A 21,462-nucleotide genomic window follows, 5' to 3' on the forward strand; every position below is an offset into this window, starting at 1 on the left:
GTTGGCAGTTTTCACCGCTGTTGAAATACCACCCGTCAATGCTCCAACCGCACTTAAACCAGCAAATAAAGGAATTAGAAATGGGAGAAATCCTCCACTCGTCTCTCTTATTGAATATTTTTTCAACATTGGTTTTGTCATTTTAATTTTAAGTGAGCCAGTGTCATTCAAGATTTTAACCTGTTCTCTTGTGAGAAAAACATCAATTCTTACTGCTCCTTTTCTCTGAATTGTATTAACGTTAATCGTACAAGGCTTTTGATTTTGAACACAAGATGATAGTTTATGAAGATTGATTTGATTAACATATACCCCAGTTGGTACTTTGCCACTCATTTATTTAACAAAAAATTATGTGAGACTAATCATCACACCATTATCTGTATTAATCTGCAATTCTGTTTCTTCCAAAAGCAAACAATATGTGTCAACTTCTTCACTCTCTCCTCTTTCAATGTATAGGGAAGTATCCACTCGATTAGACTTTATAGTTTCCTTTTGAGCGCTCAGGTCAAACGCATAGATTGTATACAAACTTTTAAATGCTGTCATATCAAAAATAGGTTCTTTATTTCCATTACTTTCACACACCTTTTGGTAAGACTTGTATGCTTCAGCAAAATCATTTTTTTCCCAATTAATTTCCAATCTATCTCGTGGGTAAAATGTTCCATCTAGAGAAACGCGAAGTTGTTTCACCTTAGCATTATCACTCAATGCATTATTCTTATCAGTCGCAGTATCACCATCTGGCTTTTTAAAAATGATCCACAGATATCGTGGCTTTCCTTCCAGAACACCCAAATTCCACGTGTAAGTAGTTTGATTGAGTTTAACGTGTTGACATCTTCTTTTGAGGTATGATACACTGAGTGGTTTCTTTGAGTTAAGTCTTCGATTCAACATCTCTTCTGTTTTAAGATTAGGAGTATATTCACTGATATACCAACTCATTTCCTCAATTACAAATTTATTCTGATCACCAAATGCACTACCAACACCAAAAAGCAATCGATTTTCATTATCATTCCTTTGTAGTTGAAATCTAATTTTAAGGCCATACAGAACTTTATCATGATCACAAAATCCAAATATACCTTTAAGAGGAACTGCCACAGTAAAACTATTTTCTGCTTTTGTATCATCATTATACATTCCTTTCCTTTGAGTATATCCAGGGTCTGTGTTTGTTCCCGTTGACATATCAGGAATAAAACCTTCGACAGACCCCTTTCCCATTCTATCACTGAATGTATAGAGTGTAAATTTTATCATTTCAGATACAGCAGAGACATAATCAACCGCTTCAACTTCTTGTGTTCCAATATACAAACGCACACTATCAAACATTTTCCAGAAGAAATCATTTACAAGTGTAGCGTTTGTGTTATTCCCAGCCTTAGTGAATTTAAATTTACACAACAAGAAACTTTCGGAGAGATTCAAATAGGTTTGTTGATTATTTATTTCAAAACTTTTTGTACCATTCGTATTCCAGTCTGTTCCAGTTATTGCATTTACCTTGAAGTAATCTTCTTTTTTAGTGGAGTTTGAGATAATAATAGTATCATCCAAATCATAGATACTATCAATTGCTTCCATACTTGTATTTATTTAGGAAAAAAAGATGTTAAAACTTTTGAAACCCTGATCCAAGTATTTGAATTATTTTCTGTCGTTCTTGGGGGACAACTGAGTTTTGCCTTTCTTAATTTCTTTTATTGCTTGTAATTTATGAGATTCCTTCTGAGCATCTTTTATACTCTTTACAGCACCTGCTACATTTCCCACAGCAGAAGCAGTTGAACCAATTAGATCTTTATGTTTAAGAATAGTTGAACCAATACCCATGAGAGTATCAATTATCCCATCTCCTCTAAATTGATGTCCAACACCCCTTTGTCTCTTAGGTTTATAGTATCCTCTACCAAGATACATACCTTCACCCTTGTAGTATGGGGAAAGGAACATCCCATCCCCTGTAATTATTTTATATTTTCCCAACTCGTGTTTCCTCACAATAACCATCGTATTTATTTATTGGAAAACTTCACGTAGGTGAATTCTGATGGATATAACTTCTCCATTAAAAGAAATCACACGATTATCTTGGTCGGTTATCCTAAAATTTACTCTGTGTATGGTTTTTCCTGACACAGGTAGATAAACCAAATTTTTGGGTTCCATATTGAATTTATAACCAATTGGGGTTGAGTATGCGCTAAATGAAAATATTGTATTTGTTTTTTTCCCATCATTATAAGCACCATCAATCAAATCACAGTGAATTAACACCGAATTTATTCCTGAGGATATTTGAATGACATTATCACTGCAAAACGTCCCATTAGTTTCAATCTTTTTTGAGGAGAAACCCAATAACTCTCTAAATGAATTATCAATTGTGAAATCAACCTTGTAGTTATTTTTAACTTTAATCGTTGATTTTGAAGTATGTTTTTGAATGTTTATAACAATATTTTTTGGTTCATCACCCTGTTCTTTCATAAGACGAGCAATTTCGGAAGATATTTGAGAAATCTCATATGCTCCGGTGAGACTGTTATCGTTTTGTATCCACTTCCCGGATTATAACTAAACTTGTCATTTTTCTCGGTTATATTAAATAAGGTATTATAAGTTTCCATGGACAATAAAGATGCCTCATATTCTTTTGTTGTGTCAAGTTGTAGTGGGTATGGGAATGAAGATGTGTGGTCGCTTGTTGTGAAATTGAAACTAAGGATTGTGCTTCTCATCTTATTTAATATGAGATAAAATGTCTTTATATTGATATTTATTAATTATTTTCATGTTCATCAACTGGTCTAAAATGGCTGATGCTTCATTAAAACAATTGTTATTTCCAGCCTTCTTACTGCCTAACAACAATAACAGTCTATTAACTAATTGCGATGGGTCATTTGGAAGAAAACTAACACCTGAACCAAGGATACTTAAAGCCTGAATAATGTGTTTCTCCTTCTCATTCTTCCTACTTTTACCAGAAAGAATAACCTTATAATTTAGAGTGTTCAGCAGATCAATATATACTCTATCATCATTATTTTCCATATCCAATGGTTTATCAATATACTTTGATTCATCCCTCACAGTTGAACCTTGTCTTCCATCTTTTGTGAGAAGAAACATTAATCTCGGAGTTAGTTTAACAGGGGGTTGAGCAGAACCCAAGAACCTTAATTCATCATTAAATATCAATACCTTTTCTTGAACAAGATGAAATATTGCTGATTGTTCTGTTGGAATGAGTCCTGCTTTGGTTTTTGAATCCGCTGAATATTCATTGTTTTGAAGAGCATTCACAATATAATCAGGGGGTCGATTAATCTCTTACAGTTGTTGAAATAAACCTTCATCATCATATTCTAATTCTCCTAAATGCTCTAATTCTTCCTCCGTCATTTGACTGAAATCTTTTAACATTTGAAGTTTTTTAGGAGTATATTCTACTGTGGGAACTGTGGAAACATCTTTCATTTTTCCTTGGGAAGTTTTTAAAAGTGGTTTAAAAAATTTCTCTTGTTTTCTTTCAAATGCTTCTTCGCCCGTTAGTTTCTGTCTGCGTTTCTTCTTTATGTCTTCCTGCTGTTTTACAACTTTTGAAACCAACTCTTGATGTTCCCTAAATCTTCTTGCTCTTTCTTTCGCATCCATTTATTTATTGAAAAATATCATTTAATATCTCATCTTGTTTCACAACAATATATTTATATTTTTCAGTCGTGTGTTTCATGTAATCCCCAAATTCCTTTTTACTACATAATGTAGAACAATTGTCTCTCCAAAAATTGTTTATATCTATTGAATTTAACTTGAATAAAATAAAAGTATTAGCATTGTTTCTGATGGAACGACGAGGAAGCTGAAAGTACGATTGACTAAGATAAATACAATTACAAGAAGAATGTCTCCCTCTTGTGTAGTAGCTGTCCATTACCGTTTGGTTTCTCTCATTAACACAATCATCAAAGATAACGAGGTTCTTTTTGGATTTATCCAAATCTTGGGGAGACGGTATATCATCCGTATTATCACTCAGAATACAAGTTATCGGTTTTGATTTCTTTTTACATCTCTGTGTATCACAAAATAGTTGTATTATATCTTCAATGTTAAAATCATTTAGGTTTTTTTGAAGTTTAAATAAACCGATTATATCTTCTTTTTGAAGACCAGCATTAAAACCTTGTGAGAGTAGTTGATACTCTGGTTGAAAACTCGACTTTGTGAAAATTATTAAATTATCATAATCTAAAAAGTTGGGAGTGAGGAGCATCTTTAAAAGTAAGCAGGTTTTTCCACATCCACTTGAACCAACTATGAGGCATCTTAATGAATTTGGGAGATTTTTATGGTTGTCAAATTTTATCTTATTTTCCCAAATGGGTAAAAAATCATTCATTTATATATTTGGAAAACAGGTTATTTAATTTATTATTGGCTTTTTTCGAAATTCTATATTTTATCCTAAGTTCAGGTTTAATTTCAAGATAATCCATTATTTTATTTATGCAATATCTTGTGTTGATATTTCCCTGAAAATCACATCCATGAATAATATATAACAACAATCCTTTGAACATTTCTCTAATACGTTCAGTTTCTTCCCTTGTAAGGAAAGGTGTGTTCTCACCCTCGTACCTTACATTCATTTCTCTAATCAATCTTGTAAAGTAATTCATTTTTGGTGTAAATCGAAAAGAATTATTTTCCTTTTTATATTTTTGATTATCATTAATTAGAAGATAATCACAGAATATACATTGTTTATAGGCTTTTGACTCTGTGTTTAATCCCACTCTATCACATGCAGGACAATTCTCAAATTTGTCATATGGAGAATCATGGAATTCAAGAGGCTCAAAATCGAGTAAACTATTCATATTTATAAAGTAAAACTTTACTTAAACTGAAATTCATCTTCGATATCATCTTCGATACTTTCAGAATCATCTATACTTTCATAACTATCATTTGAACACAAACTCTCGGTGTCATAACTATCGTTTGAATGCAAACTCTCGGTATCATAATCACTCTCATAATCTTCAAAATCTTCAGTTGAATATTGGCTCATTTAATTAGTAGAAAAAACATTACCATCGATATCGATATACATTTTTTCATTAACAGATTCAACTGCTACATTTTTTATATTAAAGGTAATTTTAAAATGATCCTTCATTACAATTGAACGAAATGTCATTTCACCTGATATATTAACATCCTTTATTTCATCAGGATTTATATCTTTAGGGTTGTTGAAAAAAATACAAATTTCTCCTTGCATATTACAGATGGTCTTATCTTTTCTTTCTAAAGCTTCATCGATAAGGTTTTTTTTTTTGATACCTTTTCTTGTTTCATTGCTTTTTCTAGTTTTGAATATATTGCCAGAAGGAGAGGAGAAACTTTTGTTAGAGATACCTTAATTGATGTTCTTCCAGGTATACTAAAAGCCCTTCCACTGAAGTAAATTGAAGAATTAATCATATCCACCATAATTGTTTTTATCCAATAGTTGTTATATTTATCTTTGTTCAATTTTACATCCTTGACATATTTCTCAGCATCTTTAACAAATGAAGAGATTGATTGAAACTTGTCTTTTGTGTCTTGAAACATTGTATTTATTAAGTGAAAAAGTTGGAGGATAAAATGGTTTTAAGCACAGATTCACCTGTAAAATAAACGAAATTTTCATCAAGAAAATTTTAGTTTAAGCAAAGTTTTATTATATAAATATGGTGAATACAACATACTGCGATGTTTGTAATCACGAATATAAACATTATAGAAAACACCTCCGAACCAACAAACACACATTTAATCTATTTCACAAAATATCCCCTCTTGAGTTGGAAAGAAAACATTGTGATACCTGCTCAAAGGATGTTTTGAAGAGTAGTTATAATAGGCATCTTCAATCACAAAAACACAAGAAAAATGAGTTTAAAGTAAAGGGAGACTATTATATTGAAAACACTGATGGGGCATTTAAAGGGCATATAAAAATCAGGATTTTTCAATTTGGAGAACCCGGTCCATCATCAATAGTTGAATCAATTGAAATAGTGAAACCTGATGTTGAAAAATTTATTAAAAAGACATTAAAAGAAATGAAAACTTTAAAGTTTTATATGGGAGTGAAAATGAATATGAAAAGACAAGATGAAGAACAAACTCCTTATATGAGGACAGATCTTCATTTTATAACATCATTTCAAGATTTTTTGAATAGTGGGGTTTATGAAGAACTATCAAGACAAGAGGAGGATGTTGATAATACAGTGGTAGGAAGTGGATTCAATATTAAAAAAATCATCTTTTTAGATATACACATTCTAAAATCAAACCCTCTTAAAGCTTCTTCTTATATTGAATTACCAAAAGAAATAAAACGAAAGAAGGCAGTTGTTAATATTAAGAATAATGATAATAAATGTTTTCTCTGGTCTGTTCTTGCTCACTTACATCCACCAAAATGTAATTCAGAAAGAGTAAAACAATATATGAAATATGAGAATACCTTGGACATTAAAGATTTTAATTTCCCAATGCCACTAACAGATATTCCTAAATTTGAGAAAAAGAATAATCTTTCTATTAATGTATATGGATTAACGGATACAAACAAAGTTCAAATATTAAAAATTTCAAACAACTATAAAAATGAAGAAACACACATTGATCTTTTATATTTTAGTGTTGGAAAGAATTCACATTACACATACATCAATAATTTATCAAGATTAATCTCTTCTCAGGTATTCAGAACAGCAAACAAAATATATCCTTGTAAGCGATGTCTTAATTCATTTCATACAAAAGAACGATTAGAACAACATTCAAAATATTGTAGTAATCATAAATCAGCTGTAATTACAATGCCTAAACCTGGTGAAAAGATTTCTTTTGAAGATTATAATAAATCTATCATGCACCCATTTGTGATATACGCTGATTTTGAATGTATCCTTAAAAAGATAAATACTGCTTCTCCTAATCCAAAAGAACCATATCCAAATAAATATCAAAAACATATTCCTTGTGGTTTCTGTTATTATATCAAATCATCTGTTGGAGAAAAGTATAATAAACTTGAACAGTATAGTGGAAAAAATGCTTCACAAGAGTTTGTAAAACGATTAGAAAAGGATTGTATAAGACTAACTAAATTAATGAAAGAAACAAATGAACCGATGAAATTAACCATAGAAGAAAAATTAGAATTTAGAAAGAACAATATCTGTCATATTTGTGAGGAGGAAATTGAGGAGTCTTAAGTTCGGGATCATTGTCATCTTACTGGTAAATATAGAGGTCCCGCTCATTCCTGTTGTAATCTTAATTATAAATTACCTTCTTTTATTCCAGTCTTTCTTCACAACAGCGCCAACTATGATACACATCTATTTATAAATGAACTTTCAAAAACACCAGGGAATATTTCTGCCATAACAAACACAAGTCAAAAGAATATTTCATTTACAAAAATGATATTCACAAAACCTATAACTCGTATAAGGTTTCTTGATTCTTACAAGTTTATGGGAACGCCACTAGCCAACCTCGCATCAAATCTAAGCTCCACGGGCTCTTTTCCAAATCTTAATTCATTCTTTCCAAAAGAGGAAATTCTAACTAAAGAGGAAATTCAGATTAAAGAGAGAATTTAAAGTAAAGAGGAAATTCTAATTAATGAGGAAATGAATGAAGAAATTCTTACTGAAGATGAAATTCTAATTATACAGAAAATTCGAACAAATAATGAAATTCTAACTTAAGAGGAAATTCTAATTATAGATGAAATTCTGATTAAAGAGGGAATTCTAACTAGAGAGGAAATTGAAACAAGGAATGAAATTCAAAGTAAAGAGAAAATTCTTCCAAGTAAGGGAATTTATCCTTATGGTTATATGGATTCATTTATGAGATTTAAAGAAACACAACTTCCTTCAAAAGAAAGTTTCTATAATAACCTTTATGAGGAAGAGATAAGTGATAAGGAATATAAACACGCACAAGAAATTTGGAAAATATTTAAGATAAAGAACCTTGGAGAATATCATGATTTGTATCTAAAAACAGATGTTTTATTGTTAGCTGATGTGTTTGAAGCTTTTAGATCACTCTGTCATAATAAAAATTGTTATGGATTAGATCCTGCCCACTATTTCACAGCTCCTGGTTTAGCTTGGAGTGCAATGTTGAAAATGACAAAACAAGATATAGATTTAGTCAGTGATGTAGATATGCTTTTGATGATTGAGAAGTCTAAGAGAGGTGGAATATCACAAGTATGTTCAAAAAGATATGCTAAAGCAAATAATAAATATCTTCCAAATTATGAGAGTGAAAAAGATAGTAATTATTTGATGTACTTTGATGCTAATAATTTGTATGGATGGGCAATGTCTCAATCTCTGCCTTATGGTAAATTAGAGTGGGTGGAAGAAAAGGATTATGAAAAGGCTTTGATGAATATTGTTATTTCTTCTCAAGAGAAATTGAATGACAAAGAAGAAGGTTATTATTTTGAAGTTGATTTGAAGTACCCGAGTGATCTTCATAATAAGCATAAAGACCTTCCTTTTGCATGTGAGAAAGAAACCCCAAAGAAAGAATGGTTCAGTGATTATCATAAAAGTTTTAATATTAAAGGCAAATCAACAGAAAAGTTATTAACAACATTCTATGATAAAGAGGGATATGTTTTGCATCAAAGGAACTTGAGACAATATTTATCTGCTGGGTTGAGAGTAGCTAAAATTCATAGAGTTTTAAAATTTAAACAAAGTCCTTGGATGAAAAAGTATATTAAATTCAATACAGATATGAGAACAAATACAAAAGTAAAATTTGAAGGTAAATTCTATAAATTGATGAATAATGCTGTCTTTGGAAAGACAATGGAGAATGTTAGAAACAGGCAAAACATTAGATTTGCAACATCTTGGAAAGAAGCTTCTAGATTGATAAATAAACCAAGTTTTGAGAGAGAAGAGGTTTTTTCAGAGAACTTTTCTGCTATTCATGTGAAAAAGGAAAGTATTGTCATGGATAAACCAATTTATATTGGAACAGCAGTTCTTGATTTATCAAAGATATTGATGTATGATTATTTGTATAATGATTTAAAGAAAGAGTATGGTGAAAATGCTTCATTGTTGTATATGGACACTGATAGTTTTATTCTAGATATAAAAACTGACGATGTTTATAAGGATATGAAGAAAAACATTGGAGTATATGATACAAGTAATTTTAGTAAGAAGAGTGAGTTATTTTCAAAAAGAATGAAAAGGTTATTGGCAAGTTTAAGGATGAGTTGGGTGGAAAAGTAATGAGTGAGTTTATTGGATTGAGAGCAAAGGCATATGCTTATAAGTATGGTGATCAGATTGATAAAAGGTTAAAGGGAATAAATAAATATGTAATAAAGAAATCAATAACTTTTAGAAATTATTATAATTGTTTGATGAATAAGAAAGAAGAATATAGGAAAATGAATACAATAAGAAGTTATAAACATAAGATATATAGTGAAGAAGTAAATAAAAAGGCATTAGGAGCCTTTGATGATAAGAGATTTATTTTAGATAATGGAATAGATTGTGTTCCATATGGATATTGTATGATAGAGTGTATAAAATAGATTGTGTTCCATATGGGTATTGTATGATAGAGTGAATAGAATAGATTGTGTTCCATATGGACACAAGTTTTAACGATGGGAAGATGGGTTAGGGTTTTTAAGGGCTACCGCCGCGTTTTTCACAATATATAAATGGTCGAACCAAGTATTAGTCAAACTAAAGAGTGGAGAAAATCTCAGTCTTGGTATATAAATGGAAAACATAATGAATGTGAAAAATATCAAATAAGTCTTATTGAAAAAATATCTAAAACAAAGGTAAATAAAACAAATATGCGAATCAATTTAAAAACCAATAAGTTAGAGGATGTAAAGAAAATAATAAATATGTTTGAATGGACTGAAAAATTTGATGGTTATCAATTGAACAATGGAAAAATAATTTACTACAATATCAAAATGATATGCAACTCAGGAGGTGGTCAGATGAGATCATTAAGAGAAGTTTATCATTTCGTAATGGCACAAAAGGGGTATCTTAAAAAATATAAAGATTCAAATGTTTTGTTTTTCAATATTTTAGATGGGGATTATTGTGCAAAGAAAATTAAACTATTGAAGGAATTTGAGAATGAACAAATGTTTATAGGTTCAATGAGTGAGCTAAACAATATGCATTGGTTATTTGATAAAGAGTGCCCCGAGGCTTAGACGTTTCAGATATTTCTTTAGAATCACCTTTAACAAATCTTTATCTTGTTGTATGGGTTATTTGATAAAGAGTGTCCCGGGGCTTAGACGTTTCAGATATTTCTTTAGAATCACCTTTAACAAATCTTTATTTTGTTGTATGGGTTATTTGAATGGAGAGTGCCCCGAGGCTTCGACGTTTCAGATATTTCTTTAGAATCACCTTTAACAAATCTTTATCTTGTTGTATGGGCTATTTGAATAGAGAGCCCCTAGGTTAAAATGGGAAATAAAAAAATGACCGTTTTTCCAGCCATTTTTCCCTGTTGTGCAGGGGTTTGGCTTTTTCTTGAGGAAATGTTTTATGGCCGGATGCCCTTCCTGACACCAACCCTGGTCGCCTCTTACGACACACAGGGATATGGTACACCTATTCTAACCGGGGCATACACCGGGACCAGTACACTGGCACTCATTTCGCCGACCTCGGAAGGATGGCAGGCTGAGTCAACCCCCTGGTGTTAATTCAGCAGCCAACGGGGCTTGAACCCAGGACCCTGGGATCCCAAGCCGCCACCCTAACCACTAAGCCAACACCAGGCTCCAGGTTAAAAAGGGGAGACAAATAAATATACCTTCGGCTAAAAAGGGGATTTATTTTTTTAGGGGAAAAAAAAAGAAAAATTTCATGGCTGAAAATCCCCCATTCATTTACATGGGGAAAAGTGAGCCAGAACCAGTATTCTTTCCCTACTAAGGTCAATGGCTGGTGTTGACATGTACACCACATACTCCAGGGAAAGTCATGCTGTAACAATATAGGTATGTTATATACTATATCAGGAATAATGTACTCTGAGGAATGCAATTGGTATTAGAGTATGGAGTTTAACTTTGTTATGATGTGATGTGTATGTGGTATTTGCCTTCAGTATTATGTTATACTAGTTATTATCCCGCCCCCCTGGAGGGAGGTAGCGGGATATTGTAATCGTCCGGTTTGTTTTTCTGTTTGTTTGTTTGTCTGTCTGTCTGTCTGTTTGCAACTTTACGGCAAAACGGCTTTTGCAAACACTATCAAATTTAATCCACAGGTGGGCAATGAACCTTGGACGACCCCATTAACTTTTGGGTCCAATTGGATCAAAGGTCAAGGTCAAGGTCACGAAAAGATCAAAATCGGTTTTTTGCTCATGACTTTGTCAAAAATGGTTTAATTGACTTCAAACTAAGACTAAAATATTCCTTATAATCAACATTCAGGTTAAGGATGTATCAAATTAAAATTTGATCCCCAAAATAACTTTATGCCTTAAATGGGTGGGATTTGTTGTGCCTGGCACCACTTGTTGTATTTTGTTATTATTACCCGATGTATATTTCTGTTGTTGTAGATATGCGTGTGAGTTTTGTGAAAATAAAGCCTATAGAAAAGGTCTATTATTGGTTCACGAAAAAATATAAGTGACCACTATATTCGTTATTGGTGTGTGTCTGTCTGTCTGTCTGTCTGTCCCAAGCATAGCTCCGTGAGTTTTGATCCGATCCTGATAAAATTTTGGTGGGAGGTTTATATCATGATCTAGTTGTGTTTTCCTGAGAATGGGCGTGGTACGCCCATTATGGGTGGAGCCACGCCCAAAAAACATGTGTTTTTAGGGGGTAGCCAATTTCAATTTGCATCTTCTCCGAGGGGGTTTGTCAAATCTGGCAGGGGTTTCGGTATTTGGTTAGCCCAATGGCACCTGCATAGCCCCACAGAGCTCGATTTTTCATTTTCGTCCCAAGGTCAAGGTCACAAGGTCACGAACTTAGAAAATTGCGAATTTTGACATAAAAATCATACGACTGCCCAAACTTTGAGAGCTCGGATGACAATATTTTTTATGCATAATCTTGAGGTCATTCCCCACCTAAAGTCTTGAAACCATTTTGCTCTATCTCGAACACCTTGCCCGTGGCGCCCCCTTCAAGTTTGTTTTTACGCTGATTTCATCAAAGTATGGATAATCCGAGGAGTGCGAAATGCAATATAGCCTATATGACGTTATATTGTTCCTGGAATGTTCCAGAGGAAGTTTTGCACCAAAGGTCACAATCTTTGACCTTTGACCTTGAAAAGGCCACAATGGTCAAATTTTCAAAGTTGTGGGAATCGAACCGGGTTTTCGACCTTCTTCGACGAACTAACTCCAATAAGCTATAGCACATATCCTGTTTCCTTATTTTAATGTCCACAACATTGTTTTGTGACATTTAAAGGTTATGCAAAGGTCAAATTTTGAAAGTTGTTGAACGAAACCGGGTTTTTGACATTTTGCAGCTAATAACCTGTCACTCGTACCACATCATGTTGATCATTTGTATAACTTGGTCAAACATGATCACATTGTCTCATCCTTGACTTCTGAAACAATCTACATCATCAGATACCGCTCGTGAACCATCGTCATCTTCAGAGTTGTTGATTATTATAATTACAACAATCTCCTTGGCCTTTTCCTTCCCATCACATCCCCATGCAGCCCAAACACACCTCCTACACTCTCACCCGCCATCCCTCCCAGCGGTCAGTACTCTTTTCTGTCACCTCCCCCCAAGCAGCCAATGACCTCAGCACATAATCCCCCTCCCCCCAGCAGCCAATGACCTCAGCACATAATCCCCCTCCCCCAGCAGCCAATGACCTCAGCACATAATCCCCCCTCCCCCAGCAGCCAATAACCTCAGCACATAATCCCCCTCCCCCAGTAGCCAATAACCTCAGCACATAATCCCCTCCCCCAGTAGCCAATAACCTCAGCACATAATCCCCTCCCCCCAGCAGCCAATAACCTCAGCACATAACCCCCTCCCCCCAGTAGCCACCTGTGAGGAAATTGAACAGTTCATTCACCACTTTGCTCCTCGTGAAGCTCAATAATAATTTTTATTTCTGTCTTGTTCCCATCAAGATCACTTGAATCAGGTGATGACCATAAGATATCAAATTACTCTTCGAATTCATCCGACGGTTCCGTTCATTAACAAAACTCACGGCTCGTTTACATCGGACAAAGCTGTTCATAATGATGAAGACAACTCACGAACCCATGACGAATGAAAAATGACAGCATGTCCGGTCGTCATTGAGGAATGTTCGATCATGACACGGACGGTCTTTAGAGTGCAACGAATGTTACAATGTTACAATGAAAACTTGAATGTAAAACCCAAAACGATGGAGGAAAATTTACGTCATCGCTCAACGCCCTCACATTGGTATCCACCATTACCTCCTCGCTCTCAGAAGTGTTTCGGCTTCTTCTCACTCTCTCAACCGTTCTCTTCAATTAGGGTCTTGCGTCGTACTTTAACCGCATTATTATTTACATTTCGCTTCATAAAGGTATATATATATATATATATATATACATATATATATATATATATATATATATATATATATATATATATATATATATATATATATACTTACATATAAATATATATATATATACTTACATATAAATATATATATATATACTTACATATAAATATATATATACTTACATATAAATATATATATACTTACATATAAATATATATATACTTACATATAAATATATATATATACTTACATATAAATATATATATATATATATATATATATATATATATATATATATATATTAAGGATAAGTATATACATTAACATAGGCCTATATATATATATATATATTTGTATATATATATATATATATATATATATATATATATATATATATATATATATATATATATGTATATATATATATATATATATATGTATATATATATATATATATATATATATATGTATATATATATATATATATATATATATATATATATATATATATGTATATATATGTATATATATATGTATATATGTATATATATATGTATATATATATGTATATATGTATATATATATGTATATATATATATATATATGTATATATATATATATATATGTATATATATATATATATATATATATATATATATATATATGTATATATATATATATGTATATATATATATATATGTATATATATATATATATATATATGTATATATATATATATATGTATATATATATATATGTATATATATATATATATATATATATATATATATATATATGTATATATATATATATATATATATATGTATATATATATGTATATATATATATATATATATATATATATATATATATATATATATATATATAGATAGATAGATAGATATAGACCTCTGTTTATGTATATACCTCTCCTCACTGTGTTTTGACGTGTAATTCGGTTTTCTGGGATCTCTGGAACAAAACACAGGAACAGGATTGCTGGCTCGTCGCCAGGCTTCCAACCCACAAACAAGAGCACGAGGGGAAGGTTTCTGTTTGGAAATATCAACCGAATGTCTTCTTCCGTTGTTTAACTGCAGTTGTTGCCACACACAGTGGGCCTCTCGCTTGATGAGGAAAAACATGTTTTTGTGTAGGGGCCTACCGAGTCGAGGCTCGTGGAAGAGATCGTCAACACAAAACGGAGCGAAAAAGAACGGCACAAAGGAAGGAGGAAGTGCCAACGGCAGTGCTGAGAGACAAAACAGATGATGGAGCCGGAAAACGACGTGTGCGGGTAAGGATGAGGGGTTGGGGGTAATGGAGGGGGTGAATAAGATGTATTGAGGATTGTAAACTCTCAGGACTTAAAGATTGTAACAATGGGAAGGATGAATATGAGGGGGAGTGGGGGTCGTGTTGGATATATCCACTGGTGGACGGGGGGATGATCTGAGATGGTGGTGAAAAGCTGTGATGAACACTTGGAGGGAAGAATGAATTTTAAGAGAATGTGGACGTTGGTTTCAGGGATTATTATTATTATGGATTGAATGAAAAGAGCAATGAATCGCACTGAAAAGTTTACATTTTCTCTCCCACCGATATGTCCGATCTGCCTGCATCTGGACCTGAACCAAAATGTCATCGACCAGCACTTGTGCACCTCCCCAAGTCATTCGTCGAGTTAGGTTAAAATCCATCCACAACTTTTTTGAAATGTCGAGCTACGTGTCGTTTTTGGCCCCATCTCTCATTGATCACGAATTTATTACTTACGAAATCTAAAGATTTCGTAAGTAATAAATTAAATAAATAAACAATCTAAAGATTTCGTAAGTATATTGATGCCTTGCGTCATCTGTTTGTGTGTTTGTTTGTTTGTGGGCACGATAACTCGAGAACGGAAGAAGCTGCCAATGTCAAATTACACCACGTGATTCAGGAGGGTGATGGCTTGCGCTTTGGGACAGAATCATCGTAGAAACTTCTGGTTTGCGTTGCTGCCTTCTCCAGAGACAGCTTTTATTAGACAAGGTCAGAGGTCAAGTTGACGATTTCGTAAGTACCACTCTATGAGTGCTTGTTTATTTATTTGTTTTTTTTTCTAGATTCCAGGTCCGGATCTGGATCTTCACCAAAATCGAAGCAGTTCCACCTTGTAACACACCCAACCGGTCCACTAAATTTCGTCCGAATCCGTCCACACCTTTTTGAGATACTATGCTGTATATTGTTTTTGGCCCTATCTCGATGGTGAAGAATCACTTTTAAAAAAATTTTAATATCCAGATTCAGATCCGGATCTTCACCAAAATCGAAACAATTCGTCCTATATCACACAACCAACCTGTCCACCAACTTTCGTCCGAATCCGTCCATAACCTTTTGAAATATCCCACTCACAGACAAACAGACAGACAAATAGACAGGTGTGAAAACCTAACTTCTGCCCACCTTCAGTGTTGGAGGTAATGAGTGGAGGTGAGCATTGATTCTGCATTTTGAGAATGTTACGAGAAGGGGGATGCTGGTGGACTGCATGCACCCTGCAGAAACCTGGGGAGGGGGGGGGGGCAAAGCACTGAGAGGACAGAGGGTGCAATACCAGAAGGGAGGCAGTCAGCAAAGCTTCCCTTCCTTCCTGTCTCCTCTTTCTCCTTTCCCTCCCTCCTCTCTCAACCCCCCTCCTTAATACCCCCGTCAGTGAAGCGACGAGTTGTATTTGCTTGTATAATATAAAATTGTCATTTACATATCGGCACTCGATACATGGCTGTATTGGGGGGGATGGAATGGTGGGAGTCTCAAGTTCCTCCATCACCATATTTGCAACCACAGCAGACACTGGAGAACCCATGACATTCAGCACGTTAATCCATTTCCTTGACGTTTGTCCCACTGTCAGTCCTATCTTGCTCTTCAATGAGCCTCGTTCCCATAATGCATAGAAAATAATAATTAAATGAAAGAAACTAGAGTTCATAGAACACCTTACCCTATACAGTCTTGAGAAAAAAAAGGACATGGGGAGTGTCAGCAAGCAGCAAATTTGGTTGGTCGAGGTGACGTAAAATGCCGTAATATTTTGTCCAATTACTGCTAAACAGAAGGTTTTTGAAAGTGGAAGCCAAGAAGGCGATTTGTGTTCTGCAGTGTTCAAGTATATCAATCAATCGAAATTAAATAATGATTTTGAAGGTTGAAGAAAAAAACGTTTTTCGGAAGTTTACCACCGTTGATGCAGCCTCTTTAATGCCACCTTATTTAACACGTTAAATTAGGTCTTCATACCTTGATGCATAACAAACCTGCCAAGCATAAAGCACCAACACAGCGTAACAAGATCGGTGTTCGAGTTGCTCATCTGAACGTTGGTACGATGCATGGTCGAAATGGTGAGATAGCGGATACTTCGAGCCGCAGAAGAGTGGATGTATGTATGCTTTGTGCAAGAAAAAAGGTAGAGGGGTGCTGCTGCAAGAATGGTCACAGGTAGAAATGATAGGTACAAATTATTTTGGATAGGTTGTGATTGGAACTGGTGGTGTTGGGATTATGGTGGCTGAGAAGTGGGAGGAGAGGGTGTTGGATGTTAGGAGGGTAAATGCAAGAGTTGTAGTCTTAAAGCTGTTGTTTGATAAGCATATATTAACAGTAGTATCAACATACACCCCACAGCTAGGATTAAGTGAGGAGGCGAAGAATGAGTTTTGGAACACACTTGTTAAAAAAAAAAAATACAGAAAAATAAAAAGCGTGAGAAGCGTGATGTTGAATGGCAGTGAAATATGGGTGATCAAAAAGGGGGATGAATGGAGGTGTGAACGAAATGAAGTGAGAATGGTCAGGTGGATGTGCAATGTGACATTGAAGGATAGGAAACAAAATGTGGAATGAAGAGACAGGTGAGGTGTAGAAAGCATTGGTGAGGTCATGCGTTGGGGTAGGTTGAGATGGTTCGGACATGTGGAAAGAATGGGGGCGGGCAGCTTTGTGAAGCGGTGTATAAATATGAATGTGAACGGAAGGAGAGCTGGAAGCCGTCCGAGGAAAACATGGGATGTGTTGTTGAGACCATCTTCGAGTTAAAGGCCAAACAAGAGGGCTCGCGAAGGGATCGTGCAGCCTGAGATAAGTGTGGGATAGAAAGCACTCATGAGGTGAACTATGGCTTACACATGCAAGCATGGAAATGGCCCTAAAACGATGATGATGATGATGATGATGATGATGATGATGATGATGATGATGATGATGATGATGATGATGATGAATTCCAGGTCACATATCAATTTACGAGTAAACACCACCAGTTGCTTCACGAATGGTAATACTGATTCAGTTCAGGTCAGATATGGGAGCATGCGCCAGAGCAGCGCATCACTGCATCCACTTTCCGCCGGTACTCCAGGGCCTCCACCTGGCCCATCCCCCAGGCAGATGCCTGGCCCATCCCCATCACCTTGAGATGCTCATCAACCTGCTGCAAGCACGAGGCACATGGTCGGCCCATTGGCCTCCTTCACTCATGAGGTTCCCTCGCTGAGAAAATCTGGTGAGCAGGATTAGTGTCAGGAAAATGAGCCAAATGTCAATACAGCCGCAGCTGATGCTCACAAGTAACAAATCAAGTAACAAATCTCATTTGAGTCTCTCTCAGCAACCGCTCATTGGACACAAAGTCCGAGCAGCGATAGCCAAGGATTTTACAACGAGACCTGGTCCCGAAGGAGTTAAGTCTCCATCTCACATCCCTGGTCAGAGTCCAAGTCTCACATCTGTAGAGCAAGATTGGAAGCACCAAGGACCTGAAGACTTAGAATTTTGTCCTCCTGCACAGGTCCTGGCAGCCCCACACCCCATGACCAGTGAATCCATGACTCCCCAGGCCTGACACAGATGTCTTTGACCTCTGGCTCACAGCCAGCGGAGACATGAATATCACTGCCAAGGAAAGTGAATCTCTCCGTGACCTCAACATCTTCACAACAAACAGATAGACAAGGTAGCAGCATCCAAGATATCATTGAAAGCCTGGATCTTAGTTTTGACCCAAGAAACCTGTAATCCCAGCGACTCAGACTCCTCATTCAGCACCTCGAGGGCCCCCAAAAGGATATCCAGAGTCTACACAAAGATGACTGCATCATCTGTGAAATCAACATCAGAGATCTTGACATTCCCAATGATTCATCACAGCTTGATCTCTCCGAAATCCTCCACAGAATCCAGTCCATACATGTGCTGAAATGTGTTGGGGCCAGTAGACACTCGTGAGGAACTCCAGTAACTGCAAATAAGTCGGAGGTGGTATCACCACATCTCACAGCACTCTCAGTGCCAGAGTATTGTGCAGACATCAGATTGTTCAGTCTTTGTGGCACCCCACAAAGACCACGAATCCTCCAGAGGGCATCCTGATTCATTAAATCGAACGCTATGCAGAGATCAACAAAAGCTGCAAGCAGCCCCTGCCGAAACTTATCTGCTTTCGGTGAGGACCCGAAGAGCAAGGATATAGTCAGTCATTGACCTCTTCGGTGGAAAGCCTGACTGCTCTTGGTGCTGGTGCTCAAGCAGATTATGGCGAACCCTATCAGGGAATTATCCAAGCAAAGACCTTGTCTGGCACTGCGAGCAGTGCCACCCTTCAGATGTGAATGTATCTGACTGAGGTAATCTGAGAGGGGTGGGGGGAAAAGACAGGGGAGAGAGAGAGTGGTGGGGTAGAGTGAGAGGGGGGAGCAAGGAGCAGTGGGGAAGTGAGGAGGGGGAGAGTGAGGAGGGAGAGTGGGGTGGGAGGGAGGGAGAGTGGGGTGGGAGGGAGGGAGAGTGGGGTGGGAGGGAGGGAGAGTGGGGAGGGAGGGAGAGTAGGTGGGAGGGAGGGTGAGAGAGGGTGGGAGGGAGAGTGAGAGAGGGAGGGAGGGAGAGTGAGAGTGAGGAGGGAGGGAGAGTGAGGAGGGAGGAAGGGAGAGTGGGGATGGAGGGAGGGAGGGAGAGTGAGTGAGGAGGGAGGGAGGGAAAGTGAGGAGGGAGGAGGGAGAGTGAGGAGAGAGGGGGAGTGAGGAGGGGTGGGGGGAGGGAAGGCAGTAAGTGCTGAGAGGAAGGGAAGCATTAATCCCAACACCACCACACATGCAGTGGAGCATTCATTACGATTCATACCATCTCATCAAAATGTTTCTGCATAGAATAACAGTGAAGATGGAAACAAAATACAGTCATGCGCCACTTAACGACGGGGTTACGTTCTGAGAAACGCGTCGTTAAGCGACGTCGTTAAGCGACGTCGTCGTTGTGCGAACATCATTTTTTTTTTCGATCATCGTACTTGCACAAACCAAGACACCGAGGCTATATGGTATAGCCTATTGCTCCTCGGATACAAACCTGTACAGCATGGTACTGTACTGAATACTGTCGGCAATTGTAACACACATCCAAGAGACAGAAGACACGTTAGATTTACCTTTGTGCAGTTCATGACGGCCATCGGTGTTGTTAGCAGCAGCTTACAACCTACTCTCGCATCGATTATAGAAAGGTGCATAAATAGCGTTTGGATTTTATAAATCCGTAATCATTGCATCGATGTTATAATGTACAAATGAATAAACGAGCACCTGCCAATTGTGATATATTTTCGGAACAGTGCGATTTGTTTTAACAACATAAAAAGCTTCACTAAAAATAAATTTGTGTTTTAATTGACGAACAACAGCGAATTGAGAGGGAGGGTTGAGAGGGAAGCTTTCAGAAGGAGGGGAGACAATGAGAGCAGGTACGGTCATGGAGGAGGGAGAAGGGAGGGGTTTGGAGAGGGAGTGGATGGGGAGGATTCATCTGACTCCAGTAACTGATGCACTGCGTGAATTTTATTACGGATAAAGTTTGAGTGTCTTGCCCACCTTCCTTGCACTGGAATATGAACAGTGAGCTTCTTGTGCTAAACATCTCAGAGATTTGTTCAGGCTTGCTTCCATTCGTTCCCTCACTTCATCCACTTTCTCTGGTGTAACAACACTTGGCTGGCGCATGTGCTTTTTAACTGTCACGCAGCCTGTTTCTCTGAACTGCTTCATCAGTTTCTGTATCACTGACTTTGAAGGTTTTGGTTGACCACCGAAGTTGCTTTTAAATGCAATTAGACATTCCCTAAAGGATGCATTCAGATTCTTGATGTAATGTTCGACGAGAAACGCGCATTCTTCCACAGTGAGCGCCACGGCGTAACTGAGTGAAAACAGTTACACATCACTGCCTGGTCACGTGATAAATCATGTGACACCTGATAACTCTCAGGATCATGTCATGTCTTTCTGTAACATTAGACTCCATTTATGCAAAATATTAGGTTCTTAACCGATAGAGTTTTTAGTGGAGGGGCAAGGGGTGGAAATAATGGGAATTATTAAGGGTTGTCGAATAAAAATTTTAAATCACCCTGTATATAAAGCTGAGTTCCTGTCTGTGTGTCCAGTTTAATAATAAATTTATGGGCAAGTGATCAAATATTTCGTTATATAGAAGACCCGTTTAGACATGTCCTTCATCCAAATTAATAAAAACTAGCCGAAACCCCATCACAGATGGACTCCGTTCCATGAGTCCAATATGACAACCAGTGGTGGCTCTTGTAAGAGCCGGATCCGAGTCGATGTATTCCATAGCCTTACCTAATGAGGCCTATAAAACATCCTTGTACACGACATTTTTGGTGTACACTACTCCTTGTGAAGAAGTCCCCTGATTTGTGCACGTGTCTACTTTGACGTAC

The 21,462-nt window shown here is 36.2% G+C and overlaps 1 protein-coding gene across 9 annotated transcripts in view; it reads left to right on the top strand.

Moving 5' to 3' along the window:
* LOC147014723 (beta-1,3-galactosyltransferase 2-like) overlaps positions 1-21,462 on the top strand; it is a 50,931-nt gene that overhangs the window by 13,929 nt on the left and 15,540 nt on the right. For 5 of the 9 annotated variants that reach the window (XM_085852887.1, XM_085852894.1, XM_085852891.1 and 2 more), the window contains one exon: positions 14,840-14,979. The gene's annotated coding sequence lies outside the window, so the exon portion shown is untranslated. Of the gene's footprint in view, positions 1-14,586; positions 14,980-15,361; positions 15,744-21,462 lie in introns of those variants that run through there. The other 4 variants (XM_085852890.1, XM_085852886.1, XM_085852895.1 and 1 more) reach the window with 4 other exon arrangements.

This window comes from Eptatretus burgeri, chromosome 13 (genome assembly GCF_056783735.1).
Source record: "Eptatretus burgeri isolate ZD-2024b chromosome 13, Ebu_testis_v1, whole genome shotgun sequence".
NCBI lineage: Eukaryota > Metazoa > Chordata > Myxini > Myxiniformes > Myxinidae > Eptatretus > Eptatretus burgeri.